The sequence below is a fragment of the Eleutherodactylus coqui genome, chromosome 6, assembly GCF_035609145.1.
Source record: "Eleutherodactylus coqui strain aEleCoq1 chromosome 6, aEleCoq1.hap1, whole genome shotgun sequence".
NCBI classification, from domain to species: domain Eukaryota; kingdom Metazoa; phylum Chordata; class Amphibia; order Anura; family Eleutherodactylidae; genus Eleutherodactylus; species Eleutherodactylus coqui.
Genome location: NC_089842.1, coordinates 44,830,955 through 44,850,224, shown reverse-complemented (window position 1 = coordinate 44,850,224; position 19,270 = coordinate 44,830,955).

Genomic DNA, 19,270 nt, shown 5'->3' with positions numbered 1-19,270 from the left:
CTGGTGGCAGTCCAAGAATTTCACCTTTACCGACACAACAAGAGAGCCCCCACACCATCCCCCCGCCACGGCCCACTTAATCCTGGCCGCATTCCGAAAACCAACAAAATACAACCGTGCTACTAGGTCCGCAGTCACCACCACATTACCACCAACGCGGTTACTGTTAAGGTACATATTACCAGTCTGACTGGGGCATGCAGACACCTTGACAGAATGAATAGTGTGTGGCACATAGGTTCCCCATTGCTATGCCCACGTGTGCAGCTCCTGATGGCGGTGGCACAGGATTATATTTCTCATTGCTTCTGTACAGCATTGTGGGCTATCGCCCCGCCCCTTTTAAAGAGGGTCGCTGCCTAGCCGTGCCAACCCTCTGCAGTGTGTGCCTGCGGTTCCTCCTCATGGCAGACGCACTTCTAAATAGACATGAGGGTGGTGTGGCATGAGGGCAGCTGAAGGCTGCGCAGGGACACTTTGGTGTGCGCTGTAGGGGGGAGGGGGGGCGGTTGGTCAGCATGTAACCCAGGAGAAGTGGCAGCGGAGTGTCATCCAGGCAGTGATTGTGCTTTGTTGTAGCTAGTGTGGTGCTTAGCAAAGGTATGCCATGCTAATGAGGGCTTTTCAGAAGTAAAAGTTCTTGGGGGGGGGGAGGGCCCACTCTTGCAGGTATTGTGGCTTAATAGTGGGACCTGTGAACTTGAGATGCAGCCCAACATGTAGCCCCTCGCCTGCCCTATCCGTTTCTGTGTCATTCCCATCACTTTCTTGAATTGCCCAGATTTTCACACATGAAAACCTTAGCGAGCATCGGCGAAATACAAAAATGCTCTGGTCGCCCATTGACTTCAATGGGGTTCGTTATTCGAAACGAACCCTCGAACATCGCGGGAAGTTCGTTTCGAATAACGAACACCCTTCTCCTGGGGTACATGCTGACCAACCCCCCCCCCCATGACCCAGTGTCCACAGCGCACACCAAACTGGCCCTGCCCAGCCTTCAGCTGCCCTCATGCCATGCCACACTCATGTCTATTTATAAGTGCGTCTGCCACAGGAAAAGCAGGCACACACTGCAGAGGGTTGGCACGGCTAGGCAGCGACCCTCTTTAAAAGGGGCGGGACGATAGCCCACAATGCTGTACAGAAGCAATGAGAAATATAATCCTGTGCCACCGCCATCAGGAGCTGCACACGTGGGCATAGCAATGGGGAACCTATGTGCCACACACTATTCATTCTGTCAAGGTGTCTGCATGCCCCAGTCAGACCGCGCTTTTTAATTCATAGACACAGGCAGGTACAACTCCCTATTGTGAAGTCCCTGTGGACCGACAGCATGGGTGGCTCCCTGGAACCCACCGGCGGTACATAAAAATATCCCATTGCATTGCCCAACACAGTTGAGGTAGTAATGTTGTGCTTAATGCAGGTGGGTTTCGGCCCACACTGCATGCCCAAGTATGACTGGGGTTCTTTAGAAGTGGAAACAGATGCATTTATAATTCCCTGTGGACCCACAGCATGGGTGGGTGCCAGGAAGCCACCGGCGGTACATAAAAATATCCCATTGCATTGCCCAACACAGCTGAGGTAGTAATGTTGTGCTTAATGCAGGTGGGTTTCGGCCCACACTGCATGCCCCAGTCTGACTGGTAATATATACCTTAACAGTAACCTCGTTGGTGGTAATGTGGTGGTGACTGCGGACCTGGTAGCGCGGTTTTTGTAGTTGGTTTTCAGAATGTGGCCAGGATTAAGTGGGCCGTGGCGGGGGGATGGTGGTGGTGCTCTCTTGTTGTGTCGTTAAAGGTGAAATTCTTGGACTGCCACCAGACGGACCAATGCAAAGGTATTTGCCAAGAATGTTTTTATTGTTGGAGGAGGAGGGGGATGCTTTGGAGGCACTATGTGTCCTCTACACGTGTCCGTGGTTATATGCACCTTAACAGTAACAGCGTTGGTGGGAAATGGCCTCGCCGCCATCATGTCTTTGTGAAGCCTCTGTGTCCACACCCCAGTGACATACCATTAGCAGCGGTATAGGCAGAGCCCAGAATTATTAACATTTCAGCGGTAGCATTAGGGACAGGCCCCACTAACATATCACTAGCAGCAGTATAGGGGGAGCGCAGTCAAAGTTCCATTTCAGTAATAGTAGCACTCAAGACAGGCCCCAGTAACATTCCCATTGCAGCAGTTTAGGGAGATAACAGTCTCTTTCACATTTCAGTAGCTGCAGTATGGACAAGGCCACAGTTACATTTATGTAGCTAAAGTGTAGGCCAACCCCACACACCTTTCTGTACCATGAGTGCAGGCAAAGAACATAGAAATTACTATGATTACACTGTAGGTGAGGGCCCCAAAAAATTGGTGTACCAACAGTACTAATGTACCTCAGAAAAAATTGGCCATGCCCAACCAAGATGGCAGGTGAAACCCATTAATCGCTTTGGTTAATGTGGCTTAAGTGGTAACTAGGCCTGGAGGCAGACCAGTTGAACGAAAAATTGGTTCAAGTTAAAGTTTCAACGCTTTTAAGAGCATTGAAACGTATAAAAATTGTTTAGAAAAATTATATGAGTAAGCCTTGTGGCCCTAAGAAAAATTGCCCGTTCGGCGTGATTACGTGAGGTTTCAGGAGGAGGAGGAGGAATATTATACACAGATTGATGAAGCAGAAATGTCCCCGTTTTGGATGGTGAGAGAGAGCGATGCTTCCATCCGCGGGTGCAGCCTACGTATTGCTTAGGTATCGCTGCTGTCCGCTGGTGGAGAAGAGAAGTCTGGGGAAATCCAGGCTTTGTTCATCTTGATGAGTGTAAGCCTGTCGGCACTGTCGGTTGACAGGTGGGTACGCTTATCCGTGATGATTCCCCCAGCCACACTAAACACACTCTCTGACATGACGCTAGCCGCAGGACAAGCAAGCACCTCCAGGGCATACAGTGCGAGTTCAGGCCACGTGTCCAGCTTCAACACCCAGTAGTTGTAGGGGGCAGAGGCGTCACCGAGGACGGTGCTGCAATCGGCTACGTACTCCCTCACCATCCTTTTACAGTGCTCCCGTCAACTCAGCCTTGACTGGGCACCGGTGACACAGTCTTGCTGGGGAGCCATAAAGCTGGCAAAGGCCTTGGAGAATGTTCCCCTGCCTGCGCTGTACATGCTGCCTGATCTCTGCGCCTCCCCTGCTACCTGGCCCTCGGAACTGCGCCTTCTGCCACTAGCGCTGTCGGATGGGAAGTTTACCATCAGTTTGTCCTCAAGCCCTGTGGTATAGCATCATTCTCGAACCCCTTTCCTCTTCGGGAATGAGAGTGCAAAGGCTCTCCTTATACCGTGGTTCGAGCAGTGTGTACACCCAGTAATCCGTAGTGGCCAGAATGCGTGTAACGCGAGGGTCACGAGAAAGGCATCCTAACATGAAGTCAGCCATGTGTGCCAGGGTACCTGTACGCAACACATGGCTGTCCTCACTCGGAAGATCACTTTCAGGATCCTTCTCCTCCTCCTCCTCCTCCTCTGGCCATACACGCTGAAAGGATGACAGGCAAGCAGCATCTGTCCCCTCAGCAGTGGGCCAAGCTGTCTCTTCCCCCTCCTCCTCATGCTCCTCTCCCTCCTCCTCAACGCGCTGAGATACAGACATGAGGTTGCTCTGACTATCCAGCGACATACTGTCTTCCCCCGCCTCCGTTTCTGATTCCAAAGCGTCTGCCTTTATGCTTCGCAGGGAACTTCTCAAGAGGCATAGCAGAGGAATGGTGACGCTAATGATTGCAGCATCCCCGCTCACCATCTGGGTAGACTCCTCAAATTTTCCAAGGACCTGGCAGATGGCTGCCAACCAGGCCCACTCTTCTGTAAATAATTGAGGAGGCTGACTCCCACTGTGCCGCGCAAGTTGGAGTTGGTATTCCACTATAGCTCTACGCTGCTCATAGAGTCTGGCCAACATGTGGAGCGTAGAGTTCCACTGTGTGGGCACGTCGCACAGCAGTCGGTGCACTGGCAGATTAAACCGATGTTGCAGGGTCCGCAGGGTGGCAGCGTGCGTGTGGGATTTGCGGAAATGTGCGCAGAGCTGGCGCACCTTTCCGAGCAGGTATGAAAAGTGGGGGTAGCTTTTCAGAAAGCGCTGAACCACCAAATTAAACACATGGGCCAGGCATGGCACGTGCATGAGGCTGCCGAGCTGCAGAGCCGCCACCAGGTTACGGCCGTTGTCACACATGACCATGCCCGGTTGGAGGCTCAGCGGCGCAAGCCAGCGGTCGGTCTGCTCTGTCAGACCCTGCAGCAGTTCGTGGGCCGTGTGCCTCTTATCTCCTAAGCTGAGTAGTTTCAGCACGGCCTGCTGACGCTTGCCCACCGCTGTGCTGCCACGCCGCGTGACACCAACTGCTGGCGACGTGCTGCTGCTGCTGACACATCTTGATTGCGAGACAGAGGTTGCGTAGGAGGAGGAGGAGGGTGGTTTAGTGGAGGAAGCATACACCCCCGCAGATACCACCACTGAGCTGGGGCACGCAATTCTGGGGGTGGGTAGGACGTGAGCGGTCCCAGGCTCTGACTCTGTCCCAGCCTCCACTAAATTCACCCAATGTGCCGTTAGGGAGATATAGTGACCCTGCCCACCTGTGCTTGTCCACGTGTCTGTTGTTAAGTGGACCGCGTTGGTGAGGGCGTTGGTGAGGGCGCGTACAATGTTGCGGGAGACGTGGTCGTGCAGGCCTGGGACGGCACATCGGGAAAAGTAGTGGCGACTGGGAACCGAGTAGCGCGGGGCCGCCGCCGCCATCATGCTTTTGAAAGCCTCCGTTTCCACAAGCCTATACGGCAGCATCTCTAGGCTGATCAATTTTGCAATGTGCACGTTTAACGCTTGAGCGTGCGGGTGCGTGGCGTCGTACTTGCGCTTGCGCTCAAACTGTGGCGCTAGCGACGTCTGTACGCTACGCTGAGAGACATTGCTGGATGGGGCCGAGGACAGCGGAGGTGAGGGTGTGGGTGCAGGCCGGGAGACGGTAATGCCTGTGTCCTCAGAGGGGGGTTGGATCTCAGTGGCAGGTTGGGGCACAGGGGGAGAGGCAGTGGTGCAAACCGGAGGCGGTGAACGGGCATCGTCCCACCTTGTGGGGTGCTTGGCCATCATATGCCTGCGCATGCTGTTGGTGGTGCCTCCCCAGCTGATCTTGGCGCGACAAAGGTTGCACACCACTGTTCGTCGGTCGTCAGGCGTCTCTGTGAAAAACTGCCACACCGTAGAGCACCTTGACCTCTGCAGGGTGGCATGGCGCGAGGGGGCGCTTTGGGAACCAGTTGGTGGATTATTCGGTCTGGCCCTGCCTCTACCCCTGGCCACCACACTGGCTCAGCCTGTGCCCACACCCTGACTTGGGCCTCCGCGTCCTCGCCCGCGTCCACGTCCTATAGGCCTACCCCTACCCCTCAGCATGCTGTATTACCAGTGATTTGATTTCCCAGGCAGGAAATAAATTAGCGCAAGCCTGCTGTTAAACGTAGCTGGCTGCGTATGAGTTTTGTTTACGTTCTCCACCCCCCACACACGTACCCAGAACGCTGAGGACTGTCAGAGGCAGGCCAAATAGAATGTTTTCCCTTTTTTTTCAAGGAAAGGCCCACTGCGTATATTCAATCAATAATAAATGTGTTGTGGCCCTGCAAATGTGTCACAGAACTGAAGGGTTGCAGAGTTATTAACTACAGCAGAGCGGTGATTTCCCCGGCAGGAAATAAATTGGCGCAAGCCTGCAGGCCAAATAGAATGTTTTCCCTTTTTTTTCAAGGAAAGGCCCACTGCGTATATTCAATCAATAATAAATATGTCTTCTGGCCCTGCAAATGTGTCACAGAACTGCAGGGTTGCAGAGTTATTAACTACAGCAGAGCGGTGATTTTTCCCAGGCAGGAAATAAATTGGCGCAAGCCTGCTGTTAAACGTAGCTAGCTGCGTATGATTTCTTTACGTTCTCCACCCACCACACACGTACCCAGAACGCTGAGGACTGTCAGAGGCAGGCCAAATAGAATGTTTTCCCTTTTTTTTCAAGGAAAGGCCCACTGCGTATATTCAATCAATAATAAATGTGTTGTGGCCCTGCAAATGTGTCACAGAACTGCAGGGTTGCAGAGTTATTAACTACAGCAGAGCAGTGATTTCCCAGGCAGGAAATAAATTGGCGCAAGCCTGCTGTTAAACGTAGCTGGCTGCGTATGATTTCTTTACGTTCTCCACCCACCGCACACGTACCCAGAACGCTGAGGACTGTCAGAGGCAGGCCAAATAGAATTTTTTCCCTTTTTTTTCAAGGAAAGGCCCACTGTGTATATTCAATCAATAATAAATGTGTTGTGGCCCTGCAAATGTGTCACAGAACTGCAGGGTTGCAGAGTTATTAACTACAGCAGAGCGGTGATTTCCCAGGCAGGAAATAAATTGGCGCAAGCCTGCAGTAAAACGTAGCTGGCTGCGTATGATTTCTTTACGTTCTCCACCCACCACACACGTACCCAGAATGCTGAGGACTGTCAGAAGCAGGCCAAATAGAATGTTTCCCTTTTTTTTTAAAAGAAAAGGCCCACTGACTATATTCAATCAATAATATATGTCTTCTGGCCCTGCCTACACAATTATGTCCCTGTAGTATTACTGCAGGGCGCAATGCTCCGCACAGCCGATTTAAAAAAAAAAAAAATATGCAACACTGCTAACAGCAGCTTGCACAGTACTGCACACGGTTAAATGTGGCCCTAAGAAGGACCGTTGGGGTTCTTGAAGCCTACACTCACTCCTAACACTCTCCCTGCCTAACCACCACTTCTGTCCCTGTAGTATTACTGCAGGGCGCAATGCTCTGCACAGCCGATTTTGAAAAAAAAAAAAAAAAGGGCAACACTGCTAACAGCAGCCTCCACACTACTGCACACGGATAGATGTGGCCCTAAGAAGGACCGTTGGGGTTCTTGAAGCCTACACTCACTCCTAACACTCTCCCTGCCTAACCACCACTTCTGTTCCTGTAGTATTACTGCAGGGCGCAATGCTCTGCACAGCCGATTTTGAAAAAAAAAAAAATGTGCAACACTGCTAACAGCAGCCTCCACACTACTGCACACGGATAGATGTGGCCCTAGAAAGGACCGTTGGGGTTCTTGAAGCCTACACTCACTCCTAACACTCTCCCTACAGCAGCTCCGGCACCAGCAGCACTTTCCCTCAGCTAACTCACAAGGCATCTGAGGCGAGCCGCGGGAGGGACCGACTTTTATACTCGGGTGACATCTGATCTCCCCAGCCACTCACAGCAGGGGGGTGGTATAGGGCTTGAACGTCACAGGGGGAAGTTGTAATGCCTTCCCTGTCTTTCAATTGGCCAGAAAAGCGCGCTAACGTCTCAGAGATGAAAGTGAAAGTAACCCGAACACCGCGTGGTGCTCGTTAAGAGTAACGAGCATCCCGAACACCCTAATATTCGCCCGAGCATCAAGCTCGGACGAGTACGTTCGCTCATCTCTACTTGTGACCAATCCATGGATGTACAAGCTTGTTGAGCAAAAGTGTGCTCTGATGCTTTACCTGTGTGTCTGCAACAAATATAATCTGGGGAGAACCTGGCAGAAAGTGTACAATTACCCTGCAGCACCTCCACAGGGAAATGAAGCAATATACTGTGTCTGCGGGAAAAAAATACCCCCCCCCCCCCCTGCCCCCGTACACTACTGGCCAAATTAATAACAAGAGTGCACTTTCACAACAATTTTCTTAAAATTGAGTCAGAAGTGAATTTAAAAAAAATAATTTAATTAGCAAAATCCTGTATACCTGCAACATTAAACAGCATATTTAATACTTTGTGCACCCCCTATGGTTTTTAATAGCACCCTGTCCAGCATTCCAGGAATGGATTTTATGATCATGTCCTTTATATCAGGATTGTGGGAGCAGACTTTGCATAGTCTCTTAAATAGTTTAACTTTGCTGCTTACAGGTCCTTCTGCATTCATTTTGTTTTTGAGGTTTTGTTTTTGAAACCCCCTATTGATCGGATTACACAGGCTATTCTCAATCACATTCCGATAGTGGAGCTGATCCATCAGTCCTTTTACTGCATGCAGACGACCTGGACCCTTTACAGAGATGACACAGCAGATTAACTTTTTCGACACCACGGTCCTTTAGGAATTCTTCTCCTTATTTCCTCCTTACATACAAGCATTGTTTCAATCGTTGGCTACATCAGAGAAGCTCTCTATATCCCAAACTTTGGAAATCCAATTGTTAAACTGCTTGGCCCAAGTAAGGGGTTTAGTTTTCATTTGTGGAGTCAAAAGCTGCTTCTTCCAGGATCGATAAGTTGGGTAACCTGCATAACCTGCACCGCAGCCTCCAACTCACAGTCCTACAACATAACTTGACACCACTTTGTTCCTTTTGCAGCTTCAAAGATTTGGAGCCTTCCAATTCTACTGCACAGTTATAAACATAATCGGTCATTAAACCCCCTACTGGACTCTTTCTCGGGGAAGTCCCAGATCTCGTAGAATGCACTTAAAAAATTGCCCAGCCTCTTCTAAGAGCTGCATATCGTAGATACATGGAGTCGAGCAGAGATTACTCCTTCTACTCTCCAGTATACAGATCCCACTAGAGACTAGATTACATTCTCCTCTTGTCAAATTTAATCCCACATGTCAAACAGGGAACATAACTGTATCAGACCACGCTCCGGTGACAACCACCCTAGCTCTACCTTCTTCTCTACATAAAAGTTGGTGTTGGAGGCTAAACAAATCACTTTTGGATAATCAGGAGATCTACGATAGCATTTGCACACACTTGGAGCATTTCTTTAAAGATAATTCGCACTCTACCGTCAGTCAACCGGTCTTATGGGAAACAAACAAAGGCTTCAAAGGCATTTTAATAGCACTAGGTTCCAAATTGAAAAGGCAAAAACACAAAGAGGTAGATGATATTTTAACCCAAATCTCTAGTTTTGGTCTCTGCAAGGATGAAGGAAACTCCTGCCACAGTTGTAACAGCTGTGGCAGAAGTCCGCGATATTCTCCCTATGTTTTCCATGGGGCTAGCGCTACTGCTGCCGCTGGCCCCATTGAAAGCACTGGCAATATCACAGCGTTTTTCTTGCGCTGTCAGGCAAGTGTTTTCACTCACGCTCGCAGCGCAAGAGAAAAAAAAACGCCAGTGGGTGTGAGCCCTAAAGAGAAGAAAGATCGTTAACTATGCGGTAGCTATAGGCCCATATCTTTATTAAACCAAGATATTAGGGCTAAGCTCCTCTTTAGAAGAATCTGTAGAGTCATCTCGCAGTTAATTAACCCCTTCCCGCTCCAGGACGTACATTTACGTCCTGGAGCATCGGAGTATGTATGAAGAGAGGTCGCGGGGCGACCTCTCTTCATACAGCGTGGGTGTCAGCTGTTTATTACAGCTGACAACCGCAGGCAATAGCCGCGATCAGCCATTTATCTGATCGCGGCTATTAACCATTTAAATGCCACGGTGAGATTGCGGAGCCATGCAGGTGTCATGGCAGCTGGGGGCCTTCTGAAAGACCCCAGTGTTGCCTTGAGAGACTGCCTTTCAAGCCATCCTCGTGGGGTGGCTTGAAAGGCTGCCTGTCAAATTGGCATTACGTCATACGGCAGGAGCAATCAAAGCATCGCATGTTGAAGTCCCCCGGGGAAACTTGAATGTAAAGTAAAAAAAAAAGATCAATACATTTTTTTTAGTTATGAAAGAAAAAAAGTAATAAAAGTTTAAATCACCCCCCTTTTGCCATATCTATAATTAAAAAATCTAAATAATAAAATAAAAATACATATCTGGTATCGCCGCGTCCGTAAAAGTCCGTTCTATCAAAGTCGCACATTATTGACCCCGCACTGTGAATATCGTCCGAAAAAAAAATAAAGAACGCCAGAAATGCACTTTTTCAGTCACCCTGTCTCCCAGAAAAAACACAATAAAAAGCAATAAAAAAGTTGTATGTATTCTGAATTTGTACTATCGAAAACTACGGGACATCTCACAAAAAATGAGCCCTCGCTCAACTACGTCGACTGGAAAATAAAAAAGTTATTGCGCGCACAAGATGACCGCAAAAAATAATTGAAAAAAGTTGAATGTCTTTGAAAATAAAAAGAGTAGTATTAAAAAAAAACCTATACAAGTTTGCTATCGTAGCAATCACACTGATCCGTAAAATAAAGTTATCATGTCGTTTGTGTTGCAGTTTGTGCGCCTTAGTAACAAGAGGCACTGAAAGATGGTGGAATGTCGGGCTTTTTTAATTTTACTCGACTTAGAATTTTTAAAAAGATTTTCAGTACATTATATGGTACTTTAAATAGCAACATTGAAAACTACAACTCGTCCCGCAAAAAACAAGCCCTCATACAGCGACGTCGATGGATAAATAAAGGAGTTATGATTTTTTTAAAGGGGGGAGGAAAAAACGAAAATGGGAAAAAAAAGGGGCCATGTCATGAAGGGGTTAATGAGGAAAAAGCTGTTTTTGTAGCAGGCAGAGAGGGGAGGGATAATTCTACACACCTTCACTATCCACTATGCTCAGAATAAAAAAATCCCCCCGATTCTTCTGGGAATTGATGCAGAGAAAGCCTTAGATAGGGTAGCCTGGTCCTTTATGTGAGTTCCTCCAAAGCTGATACAGGCAATCTTTTTGTTATACTCTCGCCCCCTATGCCAAAATCAAAATAAATGACACTTTCTCCTTTCCCTTTACTATACCTAGTGGCACACAGGAAGGTTACCCACTCCTCATAACGCTCTTCATTTTTAACCTGGAAATGTTTCTATTCAGATAGTCCACCAAGACAAAGATATACATGGCCTAAAGGTGGGGCATTACACCATACAATCAACTGCATTTTCATTATCACAAATCCAGAGCACAGGCTTCCGAAGTTAAACAATATTCTACAGCAATATGGCACCCTCTCAAACTTTAAAGTGAGTATTACCAAATGCACAATTTTAAGCATAGCATTGCCATGTGCAAGAGCGCATGCTATAAAGGCATCCTCACAATATCAGTGGACTAACTCCCACATTGAATATTTAGGGGCCTTCATTACAAGAAAGCTTCAATAATCTATACAACAAAGGTTTTACCCCCTTGCTTACTGAGGTAGATTCCCTACTTCGTTCCTATGACCTTCCGATCCTCTCTTGGTTCAGACGTAAAAACCTGCTACAAACGTATACAGTTCCAAAAATCCTACGCAAACTACAAATGTTCCCTATTTATCTTCCAATGTCTTTCTTTAAATCCAATGATTAGAATTTCTCCTTTCTGGATTTGTATGGAAATCCAAAAGGCAGCGTATAGTACATCGCTTATTGATACAGATGAAGAAGAATGGAAGAATTGATCTATCTCATATGTATTGCTATTATAAAACAATACAATTTAATAGGTGGCTTGGGCTAGAGAAGCCCTCCAAAAACCATAGCACTAGTGCAGGTCTAATATTGGTCAGTATTACATTTGTGTGGGCAAACAAGCACCGAATGGGGACCAGCAGAAAACTGACCCTATGCTAAAGGGAAGATGGCGAGGCCCTACCTAACAGCGGAGCGATCGCCTCGATAAAGGTGGTCCCACGCTGGAACCTTGGCCCTCGCTCTCCCAGAATAGGTGGTACACGGAACCATGACAAGTATGGACAATCCAAATGCACAAACAGGAAACTGACAGATGACAAACACACTTACCACACAACCTCGCACTTTAAAGCAGATGATAAAGCTGAATATGAAAATGAGGGATTAGTTTGTGCATTGACCAATGAACTTAAGCCGCAAGCCCAACAAACAAGGGTCCTCGTGTCTTGCCTTCAAGACACATAATCAGGCAGCACAGGACACAAAACACACAGCAAGCTGCAAAGCAAGATGTCGAGACGCTATGCAGACAGCAAGCTGCAGGGAGACATGACACATACACAGGCTGACAAGACTGAGGAGATACAGCTTCTTCTTGCAGAGGGGCTGGAGTATATATCTACTCCCAGACTCAGGGGATTAGCTGACCTGAGCAACCACATCCGGCCAGCTCATTTAACCCCTCACCTGTGAATGTGTCAGGACTGACGGCTCGTGGGCTCTCCATGCCCACACCGCCGGTCCTGTCACTCAGGCTGCGGGGGTGAGGCGCAGGGGAGCCCCGGTCCTGGTGATCCCTCCTGGCTTCCATTACCCTTGTTGCCGGCTCCAGGCACATGCTTCCTTGCCCAGGGGACGGTCACCAAGGCAGCCAGGTTGTTGGGGACGCAGCTGGTGCCGTTCCACAGCATGTCACCGTTGCTATGACACCCGGCAACACTCTCCATCCTTACCTGTCTGTAGTAGCACCGGGGGGCTGGTTCTCCAGGTGTCCTCTGATTAGCTCCTGCCGCTGTCAGACTCTCTGCCCCAATAAGCTGCTGGGGCGAGAGTTCTGACAGCATTTAAAGCTGCTCAATTCCTGGGAAGATTGCCAGTGTTTGCCTTGTCCCCAGCTGCACCCGCATACTTCCTTATTGATTACCTACTTTGACCCGCTGCTTGGACTTGACTACAATTTGCCTGGCCCTTCTGTACCGCGTTCCTTCTCTTTGTGGACCCGGATAGCCGGACCTGCCTTTGTGTCAATTGTTTCTGTGTTTGTCTGTAAGTCTGACTCCATCCCCGTGTCCCTAGTCAGGCTAAGGACTGTCGCCCAATTGTCGCCCTAGGGCTTAGCCTGGGGGGGGGGGGGCAATAGGTAGGGACAGTAGTTGCGGGTGGATTTCAGGGACCACATGCCTCACCATTTGGCAAGACTTGAACCGGGAGCTTCTGTTCTCCAGACGACAGCTCTACCTACTGAGCCATCAGCCCTTTAGACAGCTCCACTGCATGACCTTAGCCTTGTTCCCAGCTCCTGTAATCTAGTCTCTGTCTTAGCTCGGCCCTGTTCCTGATTGGACATATTATAAAGGCCTGGCCCTTCCACTTCCTCTTTACGTGATTATTGTGCTTGCTGCCTAGTTTAGTAACAGCTAATTGCTGTTACCTGTTACTGACTGACCCCTGGCTACATCCTGACTACACATCCTGCCTGCTCCCTGGTACTGCAACAGATACTTACCTGTTACCGACCATTGGTTACATCCTGACTATGCTTCCTGTCTACTCCCTGGTACTTCAACAGATACTTCCTGTTACCGACCCTTGGCTACATCCTGACTATGCTTCCTGCCTGCTCCCTAGTACTGCAACAGATACTTACTAGAGATGAGCGAACGTGTTCTTCCGAGCTTGATATTCGTGCGAATATTAGGGTGTTCGGGATGTTCGTTATTCGTAACGAACACCATGCGGTGTTCTGGTTATTTTCACTTCCTTCCCTGAGACGTTAGCGCGCTTTTCTGGCCAATTGAAAGACAGGGAAGGCATTACAACTTCCACCTGTGACGTTCAAGCCCTATACCACCCCCCTGCTGTGAGTGGCTGGGAAGATCAGGTGTCACCCGAACATAAAAGTCGTCCCCTCCGCGGTTCGCCTCAGATGCGGTGTGAGTTAGATGAGGGACAGTGCTGTTTGTACCGGAGCTGCTGTAGGGAAAGAATTGGTAGTTAGTGTAGGCTTCAAGACCCCCCAAAGGTCCTTATTAGGGCCACTGATAGCTGTGTGTTGGCTGCTGTTAGCAGTGGCAAATTTTTTTTTCTCAAAATCGCCTCTGCAGACCGTTGCACCTGGCATTAGGGACAGAAGTGCTGCATAGGCAGGGAGAGTGTTAGGAGTGAGTGTAGCCTTCAAGAACCTCAACGGTCCTTTCTAGGGCCATATTTATCCGTGTGCAGTACTGTCCAGGCTGCTGTTAGCTGTGCTGCATTTTTTTTTGCTTCTCAAAATCGCCTCTGCAGACCATTGCACCCTCCATTGATACTGCAGGGAAAGAATTGTATAGGCAGGGCGACAACACAGTTGGTATTCATTGAATATACGCAGTGCTGCCTTTTGGTGCCAAAAAACTGAAAACAAATCTATTTGTCCAGCCTCTGTCCGTCCTAAGGGCTGTGGACACGTGTGAGCTGCGTGAACAACATTGCTAAATCAGACGCAACCAGCTACGCTTTACTGCTGGCTTCGCCATTTGCTTTCCTTAATTGGGAAAAAAATACCTGCTCTCCAAGAGTTATAATAACTCTGCTACCCTCACGTTCTGTGACACATAAGCAGGGACACAGCACAGTTATTAAACTTCTCATGTTCATTGAATATACGCAGTGCTGCCTTTTGGTGGAAAAAAACTGAAAACAAATCTATTTGTCCAGCCTCTGTCCGTCCTAAGGGCGGTGGACACGTGTGAGCTGCGTGAACAACATTGCTAAATCAGACGCACCCAGCTACGCTTTACTGCTGGCTTCGCCATTTGCTTTCCTTAATTGGGAAAAAAATACCTGCTCTGCCAGAGTTAATAACTCTGCTACCCTCACGTTCTGTGACACATTAGCAGGGACACAGCACAGTTATTAAACTTAGATAATTCATTCACTAGAGGCAGTGGGGCCTTTCGTTTTCCAAAAAGGGCAAAAATTATATTTGGCCTGCAGTCTTGCGCCAATTTATTTCCTGCCTGTGAAATCAAATCACTGGTAATACAGCATGCTGAGGGGTAGGGGTAGGCCTAGAGGACGTGGACGCGGCCGAGGACGCGGAGGGCCAAGTCAGGGTGTGGGCACAGCCCGAGCTCCTGATCCTGGTGTGTCGCAGCCGACTGCTGCGCGATTAGGAGAGAGGCACGTTTCTGGCGTCCCCACATTCATCGCCCAATTAATGGGTCCACGCGGGAGACGGTTATTAGAAAATGAGCAGTGTGAGCAGGTCCTGTCCTGGATGGCAGAAAGTGCTTCGAGCAACCTATCGTCTACCCGCAGTTCTGCGCCGTCCACTGCTGCCAATCCGAATCCTCTGTCTGCTGCTCCTCCTTCCTCCCAGCCTCCTCACTCCACTACAATAACACCTGCTCAGGAGCGGGAACACTCCCAGGAACTGTTCTCGGGCCCCTGCTTAGATTGGGCAGCAGCGGTTCCTCTCCCACCAGAGGAGTTTATCGTCACTGATGCCCAACCATTCGAAAGTTCCCGGGGTCCGGGGGAAGAGGCTGGGGACTTCCGCCAACTGTCTCAACAACTTTCTGTGGGTGAGGAGGACGATGACGATCAGACACAGTTGTCTTGCAGTGAGGTAGTAGTAAGGGCAGTAAGTCCGAGGGAGCAGCGCACAGAGGATTCGGAGGAAGAGCAGCAGGACGATGAGGTGACTGACCCCACCTGGTGTGCAACGCTTACTCAGGAGGACAGGTCTTCAGAGGGGGAGTCAAGGGCATCAGCAGGGCAGGTTGCAAGAGGCAGTGCGGTGGCCAGGGGTAGAGGCAGGGCCAGACCGAATAATCCACCAAGTGTTTCCCAAAGCGCCCCCTCGCGCCATGCCACCCTGCAGAGGCCGAGGTGCTCTAAGGTCTGGCAGTTTTTCACAGAGACGCCTGACGACCGACGAACAGTGGTGTGCAACCTTTGTTGCGCAAAGCTCAGCCGGGGAGCCAACACCAACAGCCTCACCACCACCACCATGCGCAGACATATGATGGCCAAGCACCCCACAAGGTGGGACGAAGGCCGTTCACCGCCTCCGGTTTGCACCCCTGCCTCTCCCCCTGTGCCCCAACCTGCCACTGAGATGCAACCCCCCTCTCAGGACACAGGCACTACCGCCTCATGGCCTGCACCCACACCCTCATCTCCGCTGTCCTCGGCCCCATCCAGCAGTGTAGTTCAGCGCACCGTTCAGCCGTCGCTTGCGCAAGTGTTCGAGCGCAAGCGCAAGTACGCCGCCACGCACCCGCACGCTCAAACGTTAACCGTCCGCATAGCAAAATTCATCAGCCTTGAGATGCTGCCGTATAGGGTTGTGGAAACTGAGTCCTTCAAAAGTATCATGGAGGTGGCGGCCCCGTGCTACTCAGTTCCCAGTCGCCACTACTTTTCCCGATGTGCCGTCCCAGCCCTGCACGACCACATCTCCCGCAACATTGTGCGCGCCCTCACCAACGCGGTTACTGCCACGGTCCACTTAACTACGGACACGTGGACAAGCACAGGCGGGCAGGGCCACTACATCTCCCTGACGGCACATTGGGTGAATTTAGTGGAGGCTGGGACAGAGTGAGAGCCTGGGACCGCTCACGTCCTACCCACCCCCAGAATTGCGGGCCCCAGCTCGGTGCTGGTATCTGCGGAGGTGTATGCTTCCTCCACTAAAGCACCCTCCTCCTCCTCCTCCTCCTCTGTCTCGCAATCAAGATGTGTTAGCAGCAGCATGTCGCCAGCAGTTGGTGTCGCGCGGTGTGGCAGCACAGCGGTGGGCAAGCGTCAGCAGGCCGTGCTGAAACTACTCAGCTTAGGCGATAAGAGGCACACGGCCCACGAACTGCTGCAGGGTCTGACACAGCAGACCGACCGCTGGCTTGCGCCGCTGAGCCTCCAACCGGGCATGGTCGTGTGTGACAACGGCCGTAACCTGGTGGCGGCTCTGCAGCTCGGCAGCCTCACGCACGTGCCATGCCTGGCTCACGTCTTTAATTTGGTGGTTCAGCGGTTTCTGAAAAGCTACCCACGCTTGTCAGACCTGCTCGTAAAGGCGCGCCGGCTCTGCGCACATTTCCGCAAGTCCCACACGGACGCTGCCACCCTGCGCACCCTGCAACATCACTTTAAGCTGCCAGTGCACCGACTGCTGTGCGACGTGCCCACACGGTGGAACTCTACGCTCCACATGTTGGCCAGGCTCTATGAACAACGTAGAGCTATAGTCGAATACCAACTCCAACATGGGCGGCGCAGTGGGAGTCAGCCTCCTCAATTCCTTTCAGAAGAGTGGGCCTGGTTGGCAGACATCTGCCATGTCCTTGGTAATTTTGAGGAGTCTACCCAGGTGGTGAGCGGCGATGCTACAATCATTAGCGTCACCATTCCTCTGCTATGCATCTTGAGAAATTCCCTGCAAACCATAAAGGCAGCTGCTTTGCGCTCGGAAAGGGGGGCGGGGGAAGACAGTATGCCGCTGGATAGTCAGGGCACCCTCCTGTCTATTTCTCAGCGCGTACAGGAGGAGGAGGAGGAGCATGAGGAGGATGAGGAGGAGGGGGAAGAGACAGCTTGGGCCGCTGCTGACGGTACACCGGCTGATTGCCTGTCATCCTTTCAGCGTGTATGGCCTGAGGAGGAGGAGGAGGAGGAGGATCCTGAAAGTGATCTTCCTAGTGAAGACAGCCATGTGTTGCGTACAGGTACCCTGGCACACATGGCTGACTTCATGTTAGGATGCCTTTCTCGTGACCCTCGCGTTGCACGCATTCTGGCCACGACGGATTACTGGGTGTACACACTGCTCGATCCACGGTATAAGGAGAACCTGCCCACTCTGATTCCCGAAGAGGAAAGGGGTTCGAGAGTGTTGCTATACCACAGGACCCTTGCGGACAAGCTGATGGTAAAATTCCCAGCCGACAGCGCTAGTGGCAGAAGGCGCAGTACCGAGGGCAAGGTAGCAGGGGATGTGCGTAGATCGAGCAGCATGTACATCCCAGGCAGTGCAACAGTCTTTAAGGGCCTGGCCAGCTTTATGGCTCCCCACCAAGACTGTGTCACCGCTCCCCAGTCACGGCTGAGTCGGCGGGAGCACTGTAAAAGGATGGTGAGGGAGTACGTAGCGGATCGCACGACCATCCTCGGTGACGCCTCTGCCCCCTACAACTACTGGGTGTCGAAGCTGGACACGTGGCCTGAACTAGCGCTGTATGCCCTGGAGGTGCTTGCTTGTCCTGCGGCTAGCGTCTTGTCGGAGAGGGTGTTTAGTGCGGCTGGGGGAATCATCACAGATAAGCGTAGCCGCTTGTCAACCGACAGTGCCGACAGGCTAACACTCATCAAGATGAACAAAGGCTGGATTTCCCCAGACTTCTGTTCTCCACCAGCGGACAGCAGCGATACGTAAGCAATACGTAGGCTGCACCCGCGGATGGAAGCTACGTTCTCTCTCACCATCCAAAACGGGGACATTTCTGCTTCATCAATCTGTGTCTAATATTCCTCCTCCTCCTCCTCCTGCTCCTCCTCCTGAAACCTCACGTAATCACGCTGAACGGGCAATTTTTCTTAGGGCCACAAGGCTCACTCAAATAATTTTTCAGAACAATTTTTATGTTTCAATGCGCTTAAAAGCGTTGGAACTTTAACTTGAACCAATTTTTCGTTACACTGGGCTGCCTCCAGGCCTAGTTACCACTTAAGCCACATTAACCAAAGCGATTCACCTGCCATCTTGGTTGGGCATGGCCAATTTTTACTGAGGTACATTAGTACTGTTGGTACACCAATTTTTTGGGGCCCTCACCTACAGTGTAATCATAGCAATTTGTATGTTCTTCGCCTGCACTCATGGTACAGAAAGGTGTGTGGGGTTGGCCTACAGTTTAGCTACATAAATGTAACTTGTGCCTTGGCTATACTAAGGCTACTGAAATGGAACGAAGACTGCGCTCCCGCTATACTGCTGCTTCAGAATTGTTAATGGGGCCTGTCCTGAGTGCTACTATTGCTTACATGGAACGAAGACTGCGCTCCCGCTATACTGCTGCTTCAGAATTGTTAATGGGGCCTGTCCTGAGTGCTACTATTGCTTACATGGAACGAAGACTGCGCTCCCGCTATACTGCTGCTTCAGAATTGTTAATGGGGCCTGTCCTGAGTGCTACTATTGCTTACATGGAACGAAGACTGCGCTCCCGCTATACTGCTGCTTCAGAATTGTTAATGGGGCCTGTCCTGAGTGCTACTATTGCTGACATGGAACGGACACGTGGAGAGGACACGTAGTGCCTCAGAAACATCCCCCTCCTCCTCCAACAGGGAAAACATTCTTGGCAAATGCCTTTGCATTGGTTCGTCTGGTGGCAGTCCAAGAATTTCACCTTTACCGACACAACAAGAGAGCCCCCACACCACCCCCCCGCCACGGCCCACTTAATCCTGGCCACATTCCGAAAACCAACAAAATACAACCGTGCTACTAGGTCCGCAGTCACCACCACATTACCACCAACGCGGTTACTGTTAAGGTGCATATAACCACGGACACGTGGAGAGGACACGTAGTGCCTCAAAAAC